This window comes from Patagioenas fasciata, chromosome W (genome assembly GCF_037038585.1).
Source record: "Patagioenas fasciata isolate bPatFas1 chromosome W, bPatFas1.hap1, whole genome shotgun sequence".
NCBI classification, from domain to species: Eukaryota; Metazoa; Chordata; class Aves; order Columbiformes; family Columbidae; genus Patagioenas; species Patagioenas fasciata.
In genome coordinates, this window is record NC_092559.1 from 49,456,166 (window position 1) to 49,479,255 (window position 23,090).

Sequence of the window (23,090 nt, forward strand, 5' to 3'; positions counted from 1 at the left end):
ATTCTGATGCTCTTGAAGGAACCTCTAATTCACACCCAGAGACTGTGCAAAACAGGAATTAGAGGTGCCCTGCCTCCAACCAGGTGGAGGAAAGGGATAACAGAGTTTATTGGACTGTACAAATACTATGGCCTGGTACAACACAACCCCAGGAGTACAAAGCTTTAGTGGACACTGGTGCTCAGTGCACAATAATTCCTTCTAATTATAAAGGAACGCAATCCATCAGTATTGTTGGAGTGACTGGGGGATCCCAGGAGCTGACTGTTGTAGAGGCTGAAATGAGCCTAACTGGAAAAAACTGGCAAAAGCATCCCATTGTGACTGGTCCAGATGCTCCGTGCATCCTTGGCATAGACTACCTCAGGAGAGGGTATTTTAAGGACCCAAAAGGGTATAGGTGGGCATTTGGTATAGCAACTGTGGACACTGAGAAAATTGAACAGCTGTCTGATTTGCCTGGTCTTTCAGATGACCCTTCTGTTGTAGGACTGCTGATGGTTGACGATCAGCAGGTGCCAATTGCTACCACGACGGTGCATTGCTGGCAATATCGCACCAATCGAGACTCTTTGATTCCTATCCAGAAGCTGATCCGTCAATTGGAAAGCCAGGGTGTGATCAGTAAGACTCGCTCACCTTTTAACAGCCCAATCTGGCCAGTGCATAAGTCTAGTGACGAGTGGAGACTAACTGTAGACTATCGTGGCCTGAATGAAGTTACACCACCACTGAGTGCTGCTGTGCCTGACATGCTGGAACTGCAATTTGAACTGGAGTCAAAGGCAGCCAAGTGGTATGCTACAATTGACATTGCTAATGCATTTTTCTCTATTCCTGTAGCAGCAGAGTGCAGGCCGCAGTTTGCTTTCACCTGGAGGGGCATCCAGTATACATGGAATCGCTTGCCCCAGGGGTGGAAACACAGTCCTACCATCTGCCATGGACTGATCCAGACCACGCTGGAGCAAGGTGAAGCTCCAGAACACTTGCAATACATTGATGACATCATCGTACGGGGCGACACAGCGAAAGAAGTCTTCGAGAAAGGTGAGAGAATAATTCATATTCTTTTGGATGCTGGTTTTGCCATAAAACGAAGCAAGGTCAAGGGACCTGCACGAGAGATCCAGTTTTTAGGAATAAAATGGCAAGATGGCCGTCGTCAGATCCCAATGGATGTGATCAACAAAATTGCAGCAATGTCTCCACCTACTAATAAAAAGGAGACACAGACTTTCTTGGGCATTGTAGGTTTTTGGAGAATGCATATTCCTGACTACAGCCACATTGTGAGCCCTCTCTATCGAGTGACTCGTAAAAAGAACCAATTTGAGTGGGGCCCTGAACAACGACAAGCCTTTGAGCAAATTAAGCGTGAGATAACTCATGCGGTGGCCCTTGGACCAGTCCGAACTGGACTAGATGTTAAAAATGTGCTCTATACCGCAGCTGGAGATAATGGACTTACCTGGAGCCTCTGGCAGAAAGCACCAGGAGAAACCCGAGGTCGACCCTTAGGTTTTTGGAGTCGAGGATACAAAGGATCTGAGGCCAACTATACTCCAACTGAAAAGGAGATACTAGCAGCATATGAAGGAGTTCGAGCTGCTTCAGAAGTGATCGGCACTGAAGCACAGCTCCTCCTGGCACCTCGACTGCCGGTGCTGAGCTGGATGTTCAAAGGGACGGTTCCCTCTCCACATCATGCAACCGAAGTTACATGGAGTAAATGGATTGCACTGATCACGCAACGAGCTCGAATTGGAAGTCCCAACCGTCCAGGGATATTAGAAGTTATTACAGACTGGCCAGAAAGCAAAGACTTTGGGATGTCTCCAGATGAGGAGGAAGTAAAACGTGCTGAAGAAGCACCACCATATAATACGCTTTCAGAGACTGATAAGCAGTATGCACTGTTCACAGATGGATCCTGTCGTCTTGTAGGAAAACATCGAAGGTAGAAAGCTGATGTGTGGAGTCCCACACGACAAGTTACAGAAGCCACTGAAGGACAAGGTGAATCCAGTCAGTTTGCAGAAGTGAAAGCCATCCAGCTGGCTTTGGACATTGCTGAACGAGAGAAGTGGCCAATACTTTATCTCTATACTGACTCATGGATGGTAGCAAATGCCTTGTGGGGGTGGCTACAGCAATGGAAGAAAAGCAACTGGCAGCGCAGAGGTAAACCCATTTGGGCTGCCACACTGTGGCAAGACATTGCTGCTCGGCTAGAGAGCCTGCCTGTGAAAGTTCATCATGTAGATGCTCATGTGCCTAAAAGTCGAGCCACCGAGGAACATCTAAACAACCAGCAAACAGATCAAGCTGCTAAGATTAAAGTAGCTGAGGTGGACTTGGACTGGCAACATAAAGGTGAACTTTTCCTAACTCGGTGGGCCCATGATGCTTCAGGGCATCAAGGTAGAGATGCAACATACAAATGGGCTCGTGATCGAGGGGTGGATTTAACTATGGACACTATTTCACAGGTTATTCATGAATGTGAAACTTGCGCCGAAATCAAACAAGCAAAACGGTTAAAACCTGTATGGTATGGGGGGCGATGGTTAAAGTATAAGTATGGAGAAGCTTGGCAGATTGATTATATTACACTTCCACAAACACGTCAAGGTAAGCGTTATGTACTTACAATGGTGGAAGCAACCACTGGATGGTTGGAAACATATGCCGTACCTCATGCCACAGCCCGAAATACTATCTTGGGCCTTGAGAAGCAAGTCCTTTGGCGGCACGGTACGCCAGAAAGAATTGAATCAGACAATGGTACTCATTTCAAAAACAGTATTATAGACAATTGGGCCAAAGAACATGGTATTGAGTGGGTATATCATATTCCATATCATGCACCAGCCTCTGGGAAAATTGAAAGGTACAATGGTTTGTTAAAAACTACACTAAAGGCACTTGGTGGTGGAGCCTTTAAAAACTGGGATTCACATTTAGCAAAAGCCACTTGGTTGGTCAACACTAGGGGATCAACCAATCGAGCCGGGCCTGCCCAATCAGAAATTCTACGGACTGTAGAAGGAGATAAAGTCCCTGTAGTACACATGAAAAATATCTTAGGAAAGGCAGTCTGGGTTACTCCTGCCTCAGGCAAAGGCAAACCTATTCGTGGGATTGTTTTTGCCCAGGGACTTGGCAGTACCCGGTGGGTGATGCTTAAGGATGGAGAAGTTCGGTGTGTACCTCAAAGGGATTTGATTTTAGGTGAAAATATGCAATGCTGAACTGTATGATGTGAATTGCCGCACTAACAATGTTTAATAAGTGTCTTTCAGATCAAGACAATGGGGATGAAACTAGAGCTAACTTCTTCGAGTGGCGCCCGACACCTTCTTCGAAGTTGGTGTCCTTAACCCACAAACAGTGGTCATGAGATGCACTTGTATCATTTTTTCCTGCCCTGGGAGACTGTTGTGACAAAATGAACTTAATGAACTTTCCAAAGGATGGTCCACTGATTAATTACTCCTGTGTATATATGTACATATGTATATACATATAGTAGTAGTGATTAATTAGATTGTATTTATAGATTGTATTGATAAGGTTTAAGTATTCAGTGAATGTCATATTATAAGGGGTGGAATGTCCTGGTTTTGTTAAAAACAAGTTTCTCTTTTAGTGAATTTGCCTGTCAGCTAAAGCCTTCATGTTAGCTGCGTTTTCCTGAAGAACCCAACACATGTTTTGGTTAAACCTAGGAATGGAATGCAAACTTATTGATAAGCACGGATGGACATCTCGCGAGGGGGCAACGAGAAACTGGTGACCGAGAGACTAACCAACAGTGTATAACATGCCATTCACGTGAATACTTCATATAAAAGTGGGAGATCACGAGGATCTCGCTCCTTTTTTCCTCATGGCTGACATTAGGAGAGGACCTTGCTGGTCGTCCCTGCGAACTGATGCCTAGTGAGAGACTAAATCCAGCTCCGGTTGGCTACAGAGTCTCATCCAGGACTTTGGGTGCTGGCTCTGCAGTTGCTGAGACTTACAAGATTGGTTTTGTATATTTTGTATTATTTTCTCTTTTCTTATTAGTAGCATTAGTAAAACATCTTTAACTTTTCCAACTCTCTTCTCTCTGTCCTTCTTTCCCTCCCGATCACCTGTCCTGAGTGGGAAGGGGGGAGAGGGAGGGGCTGAAGGGGGAAGTGGGGGAGAGGAGGTTAACAATACATCTGCCAGGGTTTGATTGTCACCCCGCAATCTTAACCCTCGACAGATAATTGGCGCCCAACGTGGTGCAAAAGAGAAAGGGGTAAATTTGGAGATTTTTGGCTTTTCTATTGCTCTGACGAACCTTTCAATTTTCTTGGCATGGTGCCAACTCATAGAGTTGTGATACTCGCGTGTCTGTTTGCTTTGGATATTATTTAGTGGTATTAAGGCAAAGTGAATTACATTGACTTAAAGATGTTGTGACATAAGTTGTATCAGTTATTTTCTACTTTGTGCTCGCTGATCCCATATCTGTGTTTGTGTTTCTTTCTGAATCGAAGTATTCATTATATAACAACAAGAAACTGGACAGCGGTCATGATGATTCTGTGTGGTTTGGCATTGGTTTATTTCATTATACTGCAGCCGCTAATGAATTTCTACTCGCTTCTGATTTACCTTGAAAAACCTCCAGGAGAGATTAAAGAGCAGACTGGCTCTATATTTGCTAATTGGTCAAGTGAATCTTTAGAAAGGCTGACTAACAATACTTTTGTGTTTTCGCTAGGACAGTTTGCAAATGTTTTAGAGAACTTTGAATATCCTTGGAGCTTTGATAGAACTGTGATGGTGTTATCTGGTTTGCTGAATGTGTGTCAGTTTGTGTTACTGTTAAGAGAAATGAGGTTCAATAGGAGGTTTGCGTCTCTTTTTAGTCCTGAGATTTGCAGTGCGTCTTCGGAAGCTTTAGCAAAAAGCACTCCTAGCCGCTCGAGAAAAGGCAAAACAGCCAAAGCTGCTGCTGCAGCCACTGCCCCCCCAACCGCGGCTTCACAGGCTGAAGCTACAACTCCTCCGTAGAGCTCCTCTGCAAAGGTCGCTGCAGATAACATTACCTCTCCAGCCTCAAAGGCTAAGAAGGCAACCCCCCCTTCTTCACACACTGCTCACTGTTGCTGCTGTAACCACAGCAATCACTGTGAGAGTCATTCAGACTCTGAAAATGAATCAAATGATGGTGAACCCATATCAGCATCAGTTGCTGGTTGTAAGAAAGTCACTAGAAAGACTACCCGTGCAGCAGGTGATGGCACAAGGCCAACATCAACCCAAGAGGCATCATCAGGACAGGGTGGAGATGAAGTGACCACCACTCGGTCCTTTTCTCCAGGTGAGCTGAGAGATCTGCGAAAAGACTTTAGTCGTCGTGAAGGCGAGAATATTTTAACCTGGCTGCTGCGATGCTGGGACAATGGGGCAGAAACAATTGAATTAGAAGGTGGTGAAGCCAGGCAGCTGGGATCTCTGTCAAAAGATTCCACCATTGATAGGGCAATTTCAAGAGAGTCTAATGCCGCTACTCTCTGGACCCGACTCCTGGCAGCTATGAAAGTAAGATTTCCCTACAAGGAAGATTGTATATCCAAGTTAGGGAAATGGAATACTACGGAGAGAGGTATCCAGTTCCTGAGAGAATTAGCTGTGCGAGACATCATCTATCTAGGACCAAACAGCCAAGAGAGGACAGACCCAGATAGAATCAATTGTACACGATCTATGTGGCGCAGATTTGTACAAAGTGCACCACCTGCATATGCTAAGTCATTGGCAGGAATGGTCTGGTCAGCTAGAGGTGCACAAGAAATTAATGAAGTGATTGAGCAGCTCCGGTACTTTGAGGACAGCCTTGCTGGTTCTCTACGGGCTTGTGTCTCCGCTGTGGAGAAACTGTGTGAAAAATCTGATGACTGGTTTGAAAAGCTGTTGCAAGAAATCAAAGAGCTCAGAGAAGACTCGTACCGTTCACGACCTGCACAAACCTATGTTTCAGCTGTTAGGAGAAGGCGTTTCCAATCTCGAGAGAGAGGGCAGAGACAGCCCACAAAAAGAGGTTCACTGTGGTTCTTCCTACATGAGCAGGGAGAAAACATGAATAAGTGGCATGGAAGGCCTACCTCAGAACTTCAGGAACGAGTACGTGAGATAAAAGGAAAAACTCCTAGGAAGGTGGCTGCTCCAGTTTACAAAAGGAGCAGAAGAGATTCTGATGCTCTTGAAGGAACCTCTAATTCACACCCAGAGACTGTGCAAAACAGGAATTAGAGGTGCCCTGCCTCCAACCAGGTGGAGGAAAGGGATAACAGAGTTTATTGGACTGTACAAATACTATGGCCTGGTACAACACAACCCCAGGAGTACAAAGCTTTAGTGGACACTGGTGCTCAGTGCACAATAATTCCTTCTAATTATAAAGGAACGCAATCCATCAGTATTGTTGGAGTGACTGGGGGATCCCAGGAGCTGACTGTTGTAGAGGCTGAAATGAGCCTAACTGGAAAAAACTGGCAAAAGCATCCCATTGTGACTGGTCCAGATGCTCCGTGCATCCTTGGCATAGACTACCTCAGGAGAGGGTATTTTAAGGACCCAAAAGGGTATAGGTGGGCATTTGGTATAGCAACTGTGGACACTGAGAAAATTGAACAGCTGTCTGATTTGCCTGGTCTTTCAGATGACCCTTCTGTTGTAGGACTGCTGATGGTTGACGATCAGCAGGTGCCAATTGCTACCACGACGGTGCATTGCTGGCAATATCGCACCAATCGAGACTCTTTGATTCCTATCCAGAAGCTGATCCGTCAATTGGAAAGCCAGGGTGTGATCAGTAAGACTCGCTCACCTTTTAACAGCCCAATCTGGCCAGTGCATAAGTCTAGTGACGAGTGGAGACTAACTGTAGACTATCGTGGCCTGAATGAAGTTACACCACCACTGAGTGCTGCTGTGCCTGACATGCTGGAACTGCAATTTGAACTGGAGTCAAAGGCAGCCAAGTGGTATGCTACAATTGACATTGCTAATGCATTTTTCTCTATTCCTGTAGCAGCAGAGTGCAGGCCGCAGTTTGCTTTCACCTGGAGGGGCATCCAGTATACATGGAATCGCTTGCCCCAGGGGTGGAAACACAGTCCTACCATCTGCCATGGACTGATCCAGACCACGCTGGAGCAAGGTGAAGCTCCAGAACACTTGCAATACATTGATGACATCATCGTACGGGGCGACACAGCGAAAGAAGTCTTCGAGAAAGGTGAGAGAATAATTCATATTCTTTTGGATGCTGGTTTTGCCATAAAACGAAGCAAGGTCAAGGGACCTGCACGAGAGATCCAGTTTTTAGGAATAAAATGGCAAGATGGCCGTCGTCAGATCCCAATGGATGTGATCAACAAAATTGCAGCAATGTCTCCACCTACTAATAAAAAGGAGACACAGACTTTCTTGGGCATTGTAGGTTTTTGGAGAATGCATATTCCTGACTACAGCCACATTGTGAGCCCTCTCTATCGAGTGACTCGTAAAAAGAACCAATTTGAGTGGGGCCCTGAACAACGACAAGCCTTTGAGCAAATTAAGCGTGAGATAACTCATGCGGTGGCCCTTGGACCAGTCCGAACTGGACTAGATGTTAAAAATGTGCTCTATACCGCAGCTGGAGATAATGGACTTACCTGGAGCCTCTGGCAGAAAGCACCAGGAGAAACCCGAGGTCGACCCTTAGGTTTTTGGAGTCGAGGATACAAAGGATCTGAGGCCAACTATACTCCAACTGAAAAGGAGATACTAGCAGCATATGAAGGAGTTCGAGCTGCTTCAGAAGTGATCGGCACTGAAGCACAGCTCCTCCTGGCACCTCGACTGCCGGTGCTGAGCTGGATGTTCAAAGGGACGGTTCCCTCTCCACATCATGCAACCGAAGTTACATGGAGTAAATGGATTGCACTGATCACGCAACGAGCTCGAATTGGAAGTCCCAACCGTCCAGGGATATTAGAAGTTATTACAGACTGGCCAGAAAGCAAAGACTTTGGGATGTCTCCAGATGAGGAGGAAGTAAAACGTGCTGAAGAAGCACCACCATATAATACGCTTTCAGAGACTGATAAGCAGTATGCACTGTTCACAGATGGATCCTGTCGTCTTGTAGGAAAACATCGAAGGTAGAAAGCTGCTGTGTGGAGTCCCACACGACAAGTTACAGAAGCCACTGAAGGACAAGGTGAATCCAGTCAGTTTGCAGAAGTGAAAGCCATCCAGCTGGCTTTGGACATTGCTGAACGAGAGAAGTGGCCAATACTTTATCTCTATACTGACTCATGGATGGTAGCAAATGCCTTGTGGGGGTGGCTACAGCAATGGAAGAAAAGCAACTGGCAGCGCAGAGGTAAACCCATTTGGGCTGCCACACTGTGGCAAGACATTGCTGCTCGGCTAGAGAGCCTGCCTGTGAAAGTTCATCATGTAGATGCTCATGTGCCTAAAAGTCGAGCCACCGAGGAACATCTAAACAACCAGCAAACAGATCAAGCTGCTAAGATTAAAGTAGCTGAGGTGGACTTGGACTGGCAACATAAAGGTGAACTTTTCCTAACTCGGTGGGCCCATGATGCTTCAGGGCATCAAGGTAGAGATGCAACATACAAATGGGCTCGTGATCGAGGGGTGGATTTAACTATGGACACTATTTCACAGGTTATTCATGAATGTGAAACTTGCGCCGAAATCAAACAAGCAAAACGGTTAAAACCTGTATGGTATGGGGGGCGATGGTTAAAGTATAAGTATGGAGAAGCTTGGCAGATTGATTATATTACACTTCCACAAACACGTCAAGGTAAGCGTTATGTACTTACAATGGTGGAAGCAACCACTGGATGGTTGGAAACATATGCCGTACCTCATGCCACAGCCCGAAATACTATCTTGGGCCTTGAGAAGCAAGTCCTTTGGCGGCACGGTACGCCAGAAAGAATTGAATCAGACAATGGTACTCATTTCAAAAACAGTATTATAGACAATTGGGCCAAAGAACATGGTATTGAGTGGGTATATCATATTCCATATCATGCACCAGCCTCTGGGAAAATTGAAAGGTACAATGGTTTGTTAAAAACTACACTAAAGGCACTTGGTGGTGGAGCCTTTAAAAACTGGGATTCACATTTAGCAAAAGCCACTTGGTTGGTCAACACTAGGGGATCAACCAATCGAGCCGGGCCTGCCCAATCAGAAATTCTACGGACTGTAGAAGGAGATAAAGTCCCTGTAGTACACATGAAAAATATCTTAGGAAAGGCAGTCTGGGTTACTCCTGCCTCAGGCAAAGGCAAACCTATTCGTGGGATTGTTTTTGCCCAGGGACTTGGCAGTACCCGGTGGGTGATGCTTAAGGATGGAGAAGTTCGGTGTGTACCTCAAAGGGATTTGATTTTAGGTGAAAATATGCAATGCTGAACTGTATGATGTGAATTGCCGCACTAACAATGTTTAATAAGTGTCTTTCAGATCAAGACAATGGGGATGAAACTAGAGCTAACTTCTTCGAGTGGCGCCCGACACCTTCTTCGAAGTTGGTGTCCTTAACCCACAAACAGTGGTCATGAGATGCACTTGTATCATTTTTTCCTGCCCTGGGAGACTGTTGTGACAAAATGAACTTAATGAACTTTCCAAAGGATGGTCCACTGATTAATTACTCCTGTGTATATATGTACATATGTATATACATATAGTAGTAGTGATTAATTAGATTGTATTTATAGATTGTATTGATAAGGTTTAAGTATTCAGTGAATGTCATATTATAAGGGGTGGAATGTCCTGGTTTTGTTAAAAACAAGTTTCTCTTTTAGTGAATTTGCCTGTCAGCTAAAGCCTTCATGTTAGCTGCGTTTTCCTGGAGAACCCAACACATGTTTTGGTTAAACCTAGGAATGGAATGCAAACTTATTGATAAGCACGGATGGACATCTCGCGAGGGGGCAACGAGAAACTGGTGACCGAGAGACTAACCAACAGTGTATAACATGCCATTCACGTGAATACTTCATATAAAAGTGGGAGATCACGAGGATCTCGCTCCTTTTTTCCTCATGGCTGACATTAGGAGAGGACCTTGCTGGTCGTCCCTGCGAACTGATGCCTAGTGAGAGACTAAATCCAGCTCCGGTTGGCTACAGAGTCTCATCCAGGACTTTGGGTGCTGGCTCTGCAGTTGCTGAGACTTACAAGATTGGTTTTGTATATTTTGTATTATTTTCTCTTTTCTTATTAGTAGCATTAGTAAAACATCTTTAACTTTTCCAACTCTCTTCTCTCTGTCCTTCTTTCCCTCCCGATCGCCTGTCCTGAGTGGGAAGGGGGGAGAGGGAGGGGCTGAAGGGGGAAGTGGTGGGGAGAGGAGGTTAACAACACATCTGCCGGTGTTTGACTGTCACCCCGCAATCTTAACTCTCGACACCAATGACAGAACCCAAGGGAATGGCAGGAAGATGTGCCACGGGAGGTTTAGGTTAGACATTAGGAAAAGGTTATTCCTCCAGAGGGTGGTGGAGCACTAGAATAGGCTCCCTAGGGAGGTAGTCATGACCCCAAGCCTGGCAGTATTCAAGAAGAGACTAGAGAATGCCCTCAGACACATGGTGTGAATCGTGGAGTTGTTATATGCAGGGACAGGAGTTGGACTTGATGATTCTTGTGGGTCCTTTAGAAATCAAGACTCAGGACGCTCTATAAATGACTTTTTTGCAGGACTTGAAGGAATACTAAGTTTGCCGATGACACAATATTGGGAGGAGCTGTTGACACCTTCAGGGGCAGAAAGACCCTGCAGAGGGATCTAGAGAAATTAGAGAACTGGGCAATCACCAACCATATGAAGTTTAACAAGGGAAAGTGCCAGGTTCTGCACCTGGGACATGGAAACCCTGGATCTACATGCAGTCTGAGGAACGAGGGGCTGGAGAGCAGCCCCACAGAGAGGGGTCTGGGGGTTCTGATCGACAGCAAGTTGAACATGAGCCAACAGTGTGCCCTGGTAGATAAGAGGGCCAACTGTGTCCTGGGGTGCATCAAGCACAGCATTGCCAGCCAGCTGAGGGAGATGGTTGTTCTGCTGTACTCTGCACTTGTGTTGTCCCAAAACCAGGGTTCTTTACCTGGTGTGCATACAAATGAGCCAAATTTAGCACACAGAGATGAGATATTTATTACAAGTCTGGATGTTGGAATAAAGCCAAATGTTTTAAACTAGATATAAGGAAGACATTTTTTATGATGAGAGTGGTGAAACACTGAACTGGTGTCCCAGAGAGTTTGTATTATAGATTCCTCATCTCCAGAAACATTCAAGGTCAGGTTGAACAGGGCTTTGAGCAACCTGATCTAGTTGAAGATGTCCCTGCCCATGGCAGAGAGGTTGGACTAGATAACATTTAAAGGGCCCTTCCAACCCAAACTGTTCTATGATTCTATGGTTTACAAATGTAGTTCTAGATCAGGGTCTAGCAAAGGCATATCTGTTAAACCTCATCAAGTCTTTTCAGCTTCACAGGTTGCTACTACACAATCATGGTATGGAGTTCCCCATCTAAAGGGAGTAGAGTAGTAGGATTCAGTGTATTACATTGCTTCATTGTTATGTTTTCCATTGTTAAGAGAATCAGCTCATAGTCATGTATTTGCTGTGGTGGTATTGCTTGTGTAACTTTCTGTGACAGTAGCATTTCAACTTAATGTGGCACTTGCACCATCGGAAAGTGTCTGAGCACTAGATTGTTTTGCTCCATTCAACTAGGAGTGCTGTGGCAGCTATTGCAGATGCAGGCAGTGGATCTTTGAACTACCACATCTGGCTGAGCTGAATAATGAGCAACTGAACGTTGTCATCCCCTAAGCCTTTGAGTTAACATCCCCAAAGCTTTGACTTAACATCCCCAAGGCTATTCCTTTCCCTTCATGCACAGAATCACAGAATGGCTGGGTTTAACAGGCACCTCTAGAAGTCATCTAGTCCAACCCACCTGCCAAAGTAGATTCACCTAGAGCAGATCACACAGGAATACATCCAGGCGGGTTTTGAATGTCTCCAGAGAAGGAGACTCCACAACCTCTCTGGGTAGCCTCTTCCAGAGCTCTGTCACCCTCAAAGTAAATAAGTTTCTCCTCATATTCAGATGAAACCTGCTATGTTTCAGTCTGTGCCCTCTGCCCCTCATCCTATCGTTGGGCACGACTGAAAAGAGTCTGGTCCCATCCCCTTGACACCCACCCTTGTGATATTTAAAAGCCTAAATAAGGTCCCCTCTCAGCCTTCTCTTCTCAAGGTTGAATAGACCCAACTCTCTCAGTCTTTCCTCATAAGAAAGATGCTCCAGAACCCTAATCATCTTTGTAGCCCTCCGCTGGACTCCCTCCAGTAATTTCTTGTTCTTTGAGTCATAGAATCACAGAAGCATTTTGGTTGGAAGAGACCCTCAGGATCATCAAGTCCAAACATAACCTAAGCTAACTCTAGCACTAAACCATGTCCTTAAGAACCTCATCTATATGCCTTTTAAACACCTCCAGGGATGGTGACTCAACCACTTCCCTGGGCAGCCTGTTCAAATGCCTGACAACCCTTTCCATTAAGAAGTTTTTCCTAATATCTAATCTAAACCTCCCCTGACACAACTTGAGGCCATTTTCTCTTACCCTATCACTTACTACTTGGGAAGAGAGGTCAACACCCTCCATGCTACAACTTCCTTTCAGATAGTTGTAGACAGCACTAAAGTCTCCCCTTAGCTTCCTTTTCTCCAGGCTAAACAGCCCCAGTTCCCTCAACTGCTCCTCATAAGACTTGTGCTCCAGGACCCTCTCCAGCTTTGTCACCCTCCTCTGCACTCTCTCTAGTACCTCAATGTCTTTCTTATGATGAGGGGCCCAAAACTGAACACAGTATTCAAGGTGGGGCCTCACCATCACTGAAAAAAGTGGAACGATTGTACTGACCAGAAGTGAGTTGTTTTGCTCGTCAGGGGTAGCTGTTGGTTTGTGGTTTCTTCTGGTAGTTGGTTGTCTGCCAGATGGTTCATGTCTATCATCCCAGTTAGGCCATGAAGCCTTCACAGCAACAGTGTTAATTGCACAGAACCTCAGGAAAGAAAAGACAAGATGTCTGCCTCCACAGCCATCTATCTTTTCCGCCCAAAGTATCAAAAACTAGATGTTTAAGGCATAACATCATTCTTTGTTTTAACTGGGATGGGGGGAGTGCTTCAAGGTTGTCACACCACCCCGTGACTTAAACACTGGTTTTTGCTTCATTTATGGTAGTGATCTTTATGTCTAAAACATCTTCTGCCACACCATGGTCCAAGCAAGCATCATCTTCGGGAGTGGTGATTCTTAAATAGTGAACAGAAGGAGAAAACAGGGAAGAGGTAGAAGAAAGCAAGAGAGAAACCACACACTTAACAATAGCTATACCAACCATTAAAAACAGTAATCCAGTTATTATGGGTAGTCCAATTTGTAATAACCATTGTCCCCACCCAGCTAGTCTCAATGACTTTAGGAAAGAGGAAAACCATGAGCCTGAACTCCACCTGTTAAGGAGATCTCTAGGTTGCATTGCTAGAAGCAACTCTCCAGTAACATCTGATATATCTTTCATTTTTTGTTGGGCTTCCTCTATAGTGGTAGAGGCATTGTGTATAGCCATACAACATTCTCCTTCCGTAAGATTCAGCATTCCACAAACACCATGTTCTTTTAACAACAACATATCTAAGGCTAAGCGATTCTGTAAGGTCATTTTGGATATTTGTTGTAGTTGTAAATTTAATTATCCAAAAACAGTTCACTGTTGGTGCAAGTGAATATAAGGAATAGGCTTGTGCCACATCTTTGCAGACTCCTTTTAGAACAGCTTATGGCAGTAGGACTTTGTCCAATGCATTCTTCATTTTAAAAAATAATATATTTACACACAAATGTGTGCTTGGTTCACCTCAAGGAATACAACAAAAATTCCCCAACAAGGGAATACACCTCTCTCTTCTCATCTGGGACTGATGTGGGTGGTTTTGCTGAGCAGGCTCCCAAGGTTCTTGTTCACCCTTATATGAACTGTTTAATACTATTAACACTCTTGGCATATTGTCAGGTTTCTGGAATTTGGTATCATCCTGGCATAAGAGGAGACAACTTTTGGGTGAGGCAATACTGAAAAATGCCCTGAGGCAGCTGGTCCCAGGGTAGCAAGGTGTGTCAAAGGGTTTGGTCAGGTGCCTAGGGCAGTTATCGCCTCCTGTCACGGAGACACTCCAAAATGACTCCAAACACATAATAAGCTTAAAACAACTTTAATTTGGAACTGAAACTGAAACCAAACAACAGACTGAAACCAAATGACAGAAACCATTGCAATCGGGGGGAGGGTAATCCAAAATCAGTCAGCACTCTGGCAACATTTAATAAACTGCAGGTTTAACATACCAGTTGGGGATATTATTACCATATAACCACACAAGAATGATGATCCACAGCATGCATGCACTCACTCAGAAGAAGTGGCCTCTCTCACTTAAGGGTACCCAGAAGAAATAATCACTTTCCTCTGTGTGTGTGGGGAAGGGCTCACAAGAATGTATCCTTAAGAAAATAATCACTCACCAAGGAGAAGGTGAGGGCTCTCAGTCCTGGAAAGTCTCTTTAGACAGCATCCCTGATCTAAGGGGAAGGGTCTACTCACAATCCTGTTGCTCCAAGAAGACCACTTAAAGGGGGTCTTTGGTGGGGGCCCCATTTTATAGTCTGGTCGGATCTGGCTGTGGTTGTTAAGAGCATGATCCAAAAGTTTCTCTGGGTCTGGGCACCTCATTGGCTGAGGACCCTGTCTGTTGACTGAGGTCCCACCCCTCCTGCTCCCCCAGCCTGAGGGGGAGTACCCTAATGCCATCAGGGTATAAGGACAGAGAGTGCATAATCCATCTGGATTTCTAGAGTGTCAGAGGGATCCCAACAGTTGTCTGTACTGGAGACTGAGGTGAGCTTAACAGGGGACAAGTGGCTAAAGCATCCCACTGTGACCAGCCCAGAAGCCCTGTGTATCCTTGGCATAGACTACTCTCAGTAGAGGGTACTTCAAGGACCCAAAGGGGTACAGATGGGCTTTTGGTGTAGCCATCATGAATTCAGAGAAGATTAAACAAATGTTGTTGTGTCTTAAATAAAGCAACTAAGTGCCACACAGCCACTCACTCACTCCCCCCACAGTGGGATGGGGGAGAGAATCAGAAGGGTAAAAGTGAGAAAACTTGTGGATTGGTATAAAGACAGTTAATTGTTTTCTTCAAGTAGCTTTCCAATGTTTCGGACCTGGTATGAAAGGATGTAAGAACTGACTGATGTTGCTAATTATTGCTAGGGAAACCAAGTTTGTTCCTATGTTTCCCATGTTTTGCAAGCAAGCAGGTGTGTAATGCAGAGAGGAGTAGTTCAGAGGTAATGAGATCACTTAAAAACATATCATTTATTACCATGCAAACAAACAAAAAGAATATTTCTGCTATGCAAATAGAAAGGCATTGTGCCTCCCCAAAGCTTTCCCTGAAGAACTGTAGTTGTTAGTCATCTTGCATTCCTCTAAAATCAGTTAAATCATAAAGACTTTGTAGGCAATTTAACAGAAAGGTTATTTTCTTCAGGAGACACAAATGAAGAAAGGTTGTGATACCTTCTGTTTTCTCATCAATCCTTCTCCAGTTTATAGATCTAAGATTAACATGATAAGTAGATGGGGAGTCCCTCACGTCCCCTGCCAGCTTTTCTAGTAAGACATATCCTAAGACTAGAGAGAGAAAAAAAAAAAAAAGCAGCAAAGGAATATCAGTTTAACTTCAGTGAAGGAAAATTGGATAAATAATCAAATAAACTATGTTTTAAGATGACAAAGAGCTGTATGTCATGAACAAATCTATTAAACTAGCCAATTTCCACAGAACATAAGAATTTTAAATAGAAAAGGCTGATACATCTGTCCTCTGTGTTCATAGTGGGTAAAACAAGAAATCAAATACTTAAAATCCAGCAAGAAAGACCTAGGCAGACACCTCAGAAAAATATTTCTGACAGCACAGATAGTCATGCAGAATGAATATAGACAAACATATTTCAAAAATGCTGCATATTTAACCTCTTCTGGACTCACACCAATTCCCCCTTGTTTTTTCAAAACAGACAAAAGATTTTTCAGGGTGCAGTGTGCACCCTCAATAATTGCCTGGCCAGTAGAATTATAAGGGACTCCAAACAGGTGTTGTACCTTCCACTGGACGAGGAAGGTTGCAAGATTATCAGAATGGTATGCAGGACCATTATCTGTTTTGATTTGTGTAGGGACACCCATGACAGCAAAAGCTTGTAATAAATGATGCTTTACCGCTTTTCTGTTTGCTGAGGTCAAAGTTGTAGCCCACAACAGTCCTGAACAGGTATCTATGGACACATGAATGTACTTTTGTCGGCCAAACGGTGCAAATTCAGTAATATCAGTTTGCCATAACTGACCTGGCTGCAAACCCCAAGGATTTACTCCCTTTTGTTGCAGAGGCACTATGCAGGCACAATCAGGACAAGTTGCAATAATGGATCGAGCTTGTTCCTTGGTAAGTGCAAACTGTTTTCGGAGTGATGCTGAGGACCGATGGAAGAACTCGTGAGCTTATCTGGCTTGTTCAAAAGGAGATACATCTGTCACTGTTACAAGTTTGCCTATAATCACAGAATCGACTGGGTTGGAAAAGACCTCAGAGATCATCAAGTCCAACCCTTGGTCCAACTCCAGTCAGTTTACTAGATCATGGCACTAAGTGCCATGTCCAATCTCAGTTTAAAAACCTCCAGGGACGGTGAGTCCACCACCTCCCTGGGCAGGCCATCCCAATGCCTGACCACTCTCTCTGTAAATAATTTCTTTCTAATATCCAGCCTAAATTTCCCCTGGCAGAGTTTAAGCCCATGCCCCCTTGTCCTATTGCTAACTGCCTGGGAGAAGAGACCAATCCCCACCTGGCTATAACTTCCCTTCAGGTAGTTCTAGAGAGTGATGAGCTCACCTCTAAGCCTCCTCTTCTCCAGACTAAACAACCCCAGCTCCCTCAGTCTCTCCCCATAGGTTTTGTGTTCAGGTCCCTTCACCAGTCGTGTTGCTCTTCTCTGGACCCGCTCCAGCACTTCAATCTCTTTCCTGAACTGAGGGGCCCAGAATTGAACACAATACTCCAGGTATGGCCTCACCAATGCAGAGTACAGGGGAAGGATCACTTCCCTTGTCCTGCTGACCATGCTATTTTTGATACAGGACAGGATACCACTGGCCTTCTTGGCCACCTGGGCACACTGTTGGCTCATGTTGAGCTTCCTGTCAATTAGTACCCCCAGGTCCCTTTCTGCCTGACTGCTCTCCAGCCGCTCTGTGCCCAGCCTGTAGCACTGCAGGGGGTTGTTATGGCCAAAGTGCAGGACCCGGCACTTGGTCTTGTTGAACTTCATCCCATTGGAATCAGCCCATTTTTCCAGTCTATCCAGATCCCTCTGCAGAGCCCTCCTGTTGTTTCCCTCAACTAGACCCCACTGACCTAATTGCTTTGTCAACTGAATTGTTGTATCCTCACTAATTTCCTTTTCATTGCACAAAAGGATATCATCCATATAATGATAGATGATCATCTGAGGGTGTTGTTGCCTAAATGACTTTAAAGCCAAATCTACATACCATTGGCAAATAGTAGGATAATTTTTCATTCCCTGAGGTAACACTACCCAATGATATATTTTTTGTGGGAGCTTGATGATTAAGCACTGGAACAGTAAAGGCAAACTTTTCACAATCCTCTGGGTGTAATGGGATCGTGAAAAAGCAATGCTTCAAATCAATGACAATTATATCCCAATCTTTTGGAAGCATGGTTGGGGTAGGAAGACCTGGTTGCAGTGCCCCCATATCTTTCATTACTGCATTAATTGCCCTGAGGTCCTGTAACAAATGCCACTTCTCTGATTTCTTCTGGATAGTAAAAACAGGTGTATTCCATGGGCTGGTGGAAGGGACCAAATGTCCGAGATGGAGTTGCTCTTCAACCAACTCCTCTAAATGCATGAGTTTTTCTTTTGGTAATGGCCATTGATCCACCCAGACAGGATAATTTGTTTCCCAACTCAGCTTCATACACGGTCGGGTGTCGCTCACCTCAGTGGCCATTATCAAAAAGGTGACTGCACGACTATTCCCCACTGAGACATCACATCCCTTCCTAATAATGCAATTGTCATGTTCAGAACATAAGGTCATACCCATGCCTCTAAGGCCTCGACCTTTTCTCTTATCTTAACCATATGTGTGCTGATGTGGGTAGGAGTGGCCCCCCCAATCCCCACTACCATGGTGTTTACTGCTTCTAAAGGCCAACACGGAGGCCAATCAGTGCGAGGGATAATTGTCACATCTGCGCCTGAATCTAAAAACATTCTTTTTCTCCTAATCTCACTTCCAGGCCCATATATGGAAACTAACCGAGATGGTTTGTCCAAAGTCAGTTTTTCTGTGAAAGCAACCACAGGGGCTCCGGTAGAGCCAAAACCTTTCTGACCTCTTTCCGCATCTAAAGCCTTTGGGACACATGCTCTGAAGGGTACCAATTGCGCTATACGGGTCCCCTGTTTAATAGTCACAGGGGGTGTTAAGACTCGCAACATAATGCCTATGGGTCCAGCATAATCGGCGTCTATTAATCCAGGTAAAACAAACAATCCCTGTCTTGAAGCAGAAGAGCGACCTATTAAAAGCACACTCAATCCATACCCTAGGGGCCCCATTACTGTAGATGGAATTACATGTACAGACTGATCTGTTATTGTGACGTCTGTTCCCACGGCCAGATCGACACCTGCGCTTCCTGAGGTTGCTGCCCTGAGCTCGGACAAACAACCATGGCTGTTCCCCCTCTCGGCTGGTATTGTGGTGTCATCACGCCCCAGCCCCTGGCGCTGGCCCTCCCGTTTCCCGGCAGCGGTGTCCCATCTGTTTTAAATTTTGATCGACACTCCACTGCTCGGTGTCCATACTTATCACACCGACTGCACGTGCCATCAAAGCACAAATAATCAAGGGGAGCTGGTGACTGACTAGTGCCATTACTAGGTCCCCCTCTCTGAGTGTACTGAGGGCAATTTCTTTTAAGATGTCCTGTCTGTCCACAAGTAAAACATACTAGGCCACGAGAAGAAGGGCTTCAGCGTTTCATTGCAGGCTTAAGTGCTGCAGCCAAGGCTGGAGCGTGGGCTCGAGCATGTATTTTTGCCTTTTCTACCTCCTGTTGCATAATCGGTACCCGTGTACAAGTTTCCACCATCTCTGCCAGAGAAGCAGTTTTTCCCAAGCCAGCTAATATCTGTTGACATTGGGTGTTTGCATTCATCATGGCCAAATCTTTCCCCACAGCAGCTTTTGCCTCTGGAGTCAGGTTAGGAGAAGCATCCATAGCTTCTTTTAAACAGTCCACAAACTTCATATATGGTTCCCCAGGATCCTGCTTTATTGTAGAACAGGGTGGCTCAGGGTTACCTATATTTGGTAATTCTTTCACTGCCACCAGGGCAAGCCCTTGCGTTTGCTGCAAAATCCTTGGATGAAGCGCTGCCTGAGTGGCACCATCCGCATATTGTCCATGACCCAGTAATTGGTCCATGCTAGCTAATCGTAATGAATCATCAGCTGGTAAATGAACATTTTCTAACACTGCCAATTCCACCTTCCCCTGCCACTTGTCCAAGAACAGCAGATACCCCGTTGGGGGAAGCAACAACTCTATCAATGCCTTAATATCTGTTGGAGTTAGTACTTGCCCCTTGAAAAATGAATTGATTAGCTGCATCACATGCTTATTATCCATACCATATTGCATAACCGCCCTTTGCAATTGCTTAACCGTTTTCCAATCAAAGGGCGACCACTGCCTTTGTCCTCTGTTATCTATGTGCACTGGCATTGCTGTAATACTACCAGGTAACATAATCCCTTCAATGGTTGCATCCCTGATTACCCCTTACCAGCATTGCCCTGCATTATAAGAGTGATCTCGAGGAATATCTCTACCCTGATGCACAGGGGCAGCACCCAATTTGTCATTACTATCACTGCTATACAATTCCCTTGTGTTTCCCTGTGGATCAGTAAGTTGACGCATATTTGCAAACCGATCTGCTAACCCAGTCTCCAGCCCTTTTCCATATCGCACTCGCAAATATTCATCTGCTTCTCTTATTGACCACATCCCATCTTCTGCACATTGCCTTGCCCATTTTTGTATTCGCTCCTTTTTAATCTGGAGCTCCTCAGGAGTGAGGTCCAATTCCGCCCCCTCCCGTTCCTGTTTTCCCCGTTTTTCACATTCCCTGCCAATTGCCTCCAACCTTAATTGCATCTGACGCCTTTTTATATGCTATTAACCGCGAAGTTTTACTTGTGCCGTCATCTAGCCGTCTCATTGCTTTTAAAACTTCTTGCATCTGGCTCTCCTGACGTCTCAGTAAGTCCTTCAGGCTCTGCACATGGCTCTCCTCCTGGAAGTCAGGGCGATTCTGCGGTGTTCCGTCCTGGTGCTCCATCGGGTCCTCCGGCAGAGGCACGTCAGCTGGATTAACTTGTCCTGGCTTGTTGAAACATGCTAGTTGCTGCCATTCGTCGTCGGAGGCAGGCAATGGCTCAAAGGGTACAGAGGGTATAATTTGCTCTCCACTCCAGAACTCCAGATCTGATAGGGGACATACCAGCGGTATCGATTTTTTTGAGTTCTCAGAGAGGGGGCAGCTCGCAGCAGGCGGCTCCGGGGGGACGGCACACACTTCCGGCTCACTCCCCTGAGACTTCCTCCATCAGCTGACTGATCTCCCGCCAGGGTCCGGCGAGATCGCAAGCCTCGTGGCTCCCCCTTGTGACCACTTCCCATAGTTCAGTCCCTATGTCCTCCCATGTACCGGAAGGAAAAAATTCGTCCATCGTTTGGACACATCCCTTCCGCTGGGCGAATAGTAAAAGACGCTTCACCGCATCTTATTCCAAAAATCTTCCTGTTCGTGCAGTCAGCTGCAGAATACTTTTCACTGTTACTTTTTCTTCCGCGGATGCCGTGTTTCCCATGCCACCTGATTCCCCGTAGGCCTACTTTCTGCTATTCTTCGAGTGCCCAGCTGTCCCCGCCATCCAGGTGGCTTCCTCATGTCTTCACTTCTGGCAATCTTGCTTCGATACGAAGTATCATGTTGGGGTCACCAAAATGTTGCTTTTTCATGCGAGAGACAGAATCTGACACACCAATGTGATGTTCACAAAGTTCACTTTATTGTCGGACCAGGCTAACTTTATACCAAAGCTGCCCTGTCCACGTGCCTTGCACTCCGCACGCGCGTGTCTGGCGATTGCTCATTCATTGTTACCTTCTTATGGGGCTCCTTTTGTTTCTTTTGTTTCTGGCTTCACCTCTCAGCTAGGCTGGCTACAACCCCAACCCCCTGGGCGGGGGGGGGGGGGGTCTGCCACTACATATCTCAACACAAATATGACTGGAAGGTGGCCTTTGCTTTAGATAAACAGCTACGAATGAGTCAACTGGTTGTACAAATGGCCTTCTCTGAGATAATAAAGAGAGAGTATTATCTTCCTGAACCAGCCAGACCAGTATGGGGGAAGTGTATATGTGGCTCAGCCCAACACAGAGTATAAATCTGAACAACCAACAAAATAAACATTGCAGAAAGCAATGGGCTTGAGCTGGCTTCAACCCATGTATTCCTTCCCAGTGACTGGGGACACCCAGTGCCATGACAGTGAGTATATAGAAAGCAGTAATGGGAATCACATCTATATTATGATCCAACTGTATATTGCAATTGCTATATTTTGCTAATTGCATTTCTATTGTGATTTCAGTAGACTGCTGTATCACTCTGCTAAATCACAGTCCCATATAACATCAAATATCTACCAACCCCCCCCCCCCCCGAACATTAAATCCTTCTTGTGTGGAATAGCTAAAGAACCTGGTCAGAGAGTATTGCACTCTGACACCAACAGAGGCTTAGTTCCATCACATTCAAAAGCAACTACTGCTCTGCTTGTCTCACTAGTACTGTGGGCAACCTTGCTGCTCGACTTACCTATCCTTCAGGTAGAAGGAGTTGACCACTTCCATGGATGGCTCAATCATTAGACTATGTGACAACTTCTTTGTCATCATTATAACCTGGCACCAGTACTGCTTTTGTGAGTACAAGGCAAGCAGTTAAATGTCAGAAATGTTATGGGGGCAACACAGTTTAGGAAAATGACCAGTGGGGAGGTAGGTAGAAATTTAGGGGAGAAAAAATGAGAAAAAATGAGAAAAGCAGTACTATTTTGGCTATGCTGTGTAGATCTTCACACTGTTTTTATGTTGTGTTGGGTCTGGCTAGAATGGAGTTAACTTTCCCCATAGTGGCCCTCATAATGCTGTGCTTTGTATTTGTAGCTAGAATGGTGTTGATAGCACACCAATGTTTAGACTACTGCTTAGCAGCGCTCCCACAGTATCAAGGCTGTCTCTCTAACACCCCACTCCCAAAGGATGGGGGCAGGTAAGAGGTTTGGAGGTGACATAGCAAGGACAGCTGATCCAAAATGATCAAAGAGATATTCCATACCATATGACATCTACTCAGTAGTAAAAGCTAAGAAAAAGAGGAGGATGTGACTCATTCATTACTAAAGTCTTTGTCTTCCAGAGCAACCACTACACGTAGCAAGGCTCTACTTCCCAGGAAGAGGCTCGATGTTGACTGCTGATGGGAAGTAGAGAATAAAATCTTTAAGTTTTCCTTTGCTTCCATGTGTGGCCTTTGCTTTTGCTTTATTAAACTTCCTTTATCTCAACCCATGAGTTCTTTTTCATCTTATTTTCTCTCCCCCTGTCCCGCTGAGGAAGGGGAGTGATAGAGAGCCTTGGTGGGCACTTGGCAGCCAGCCAAGGTCAACC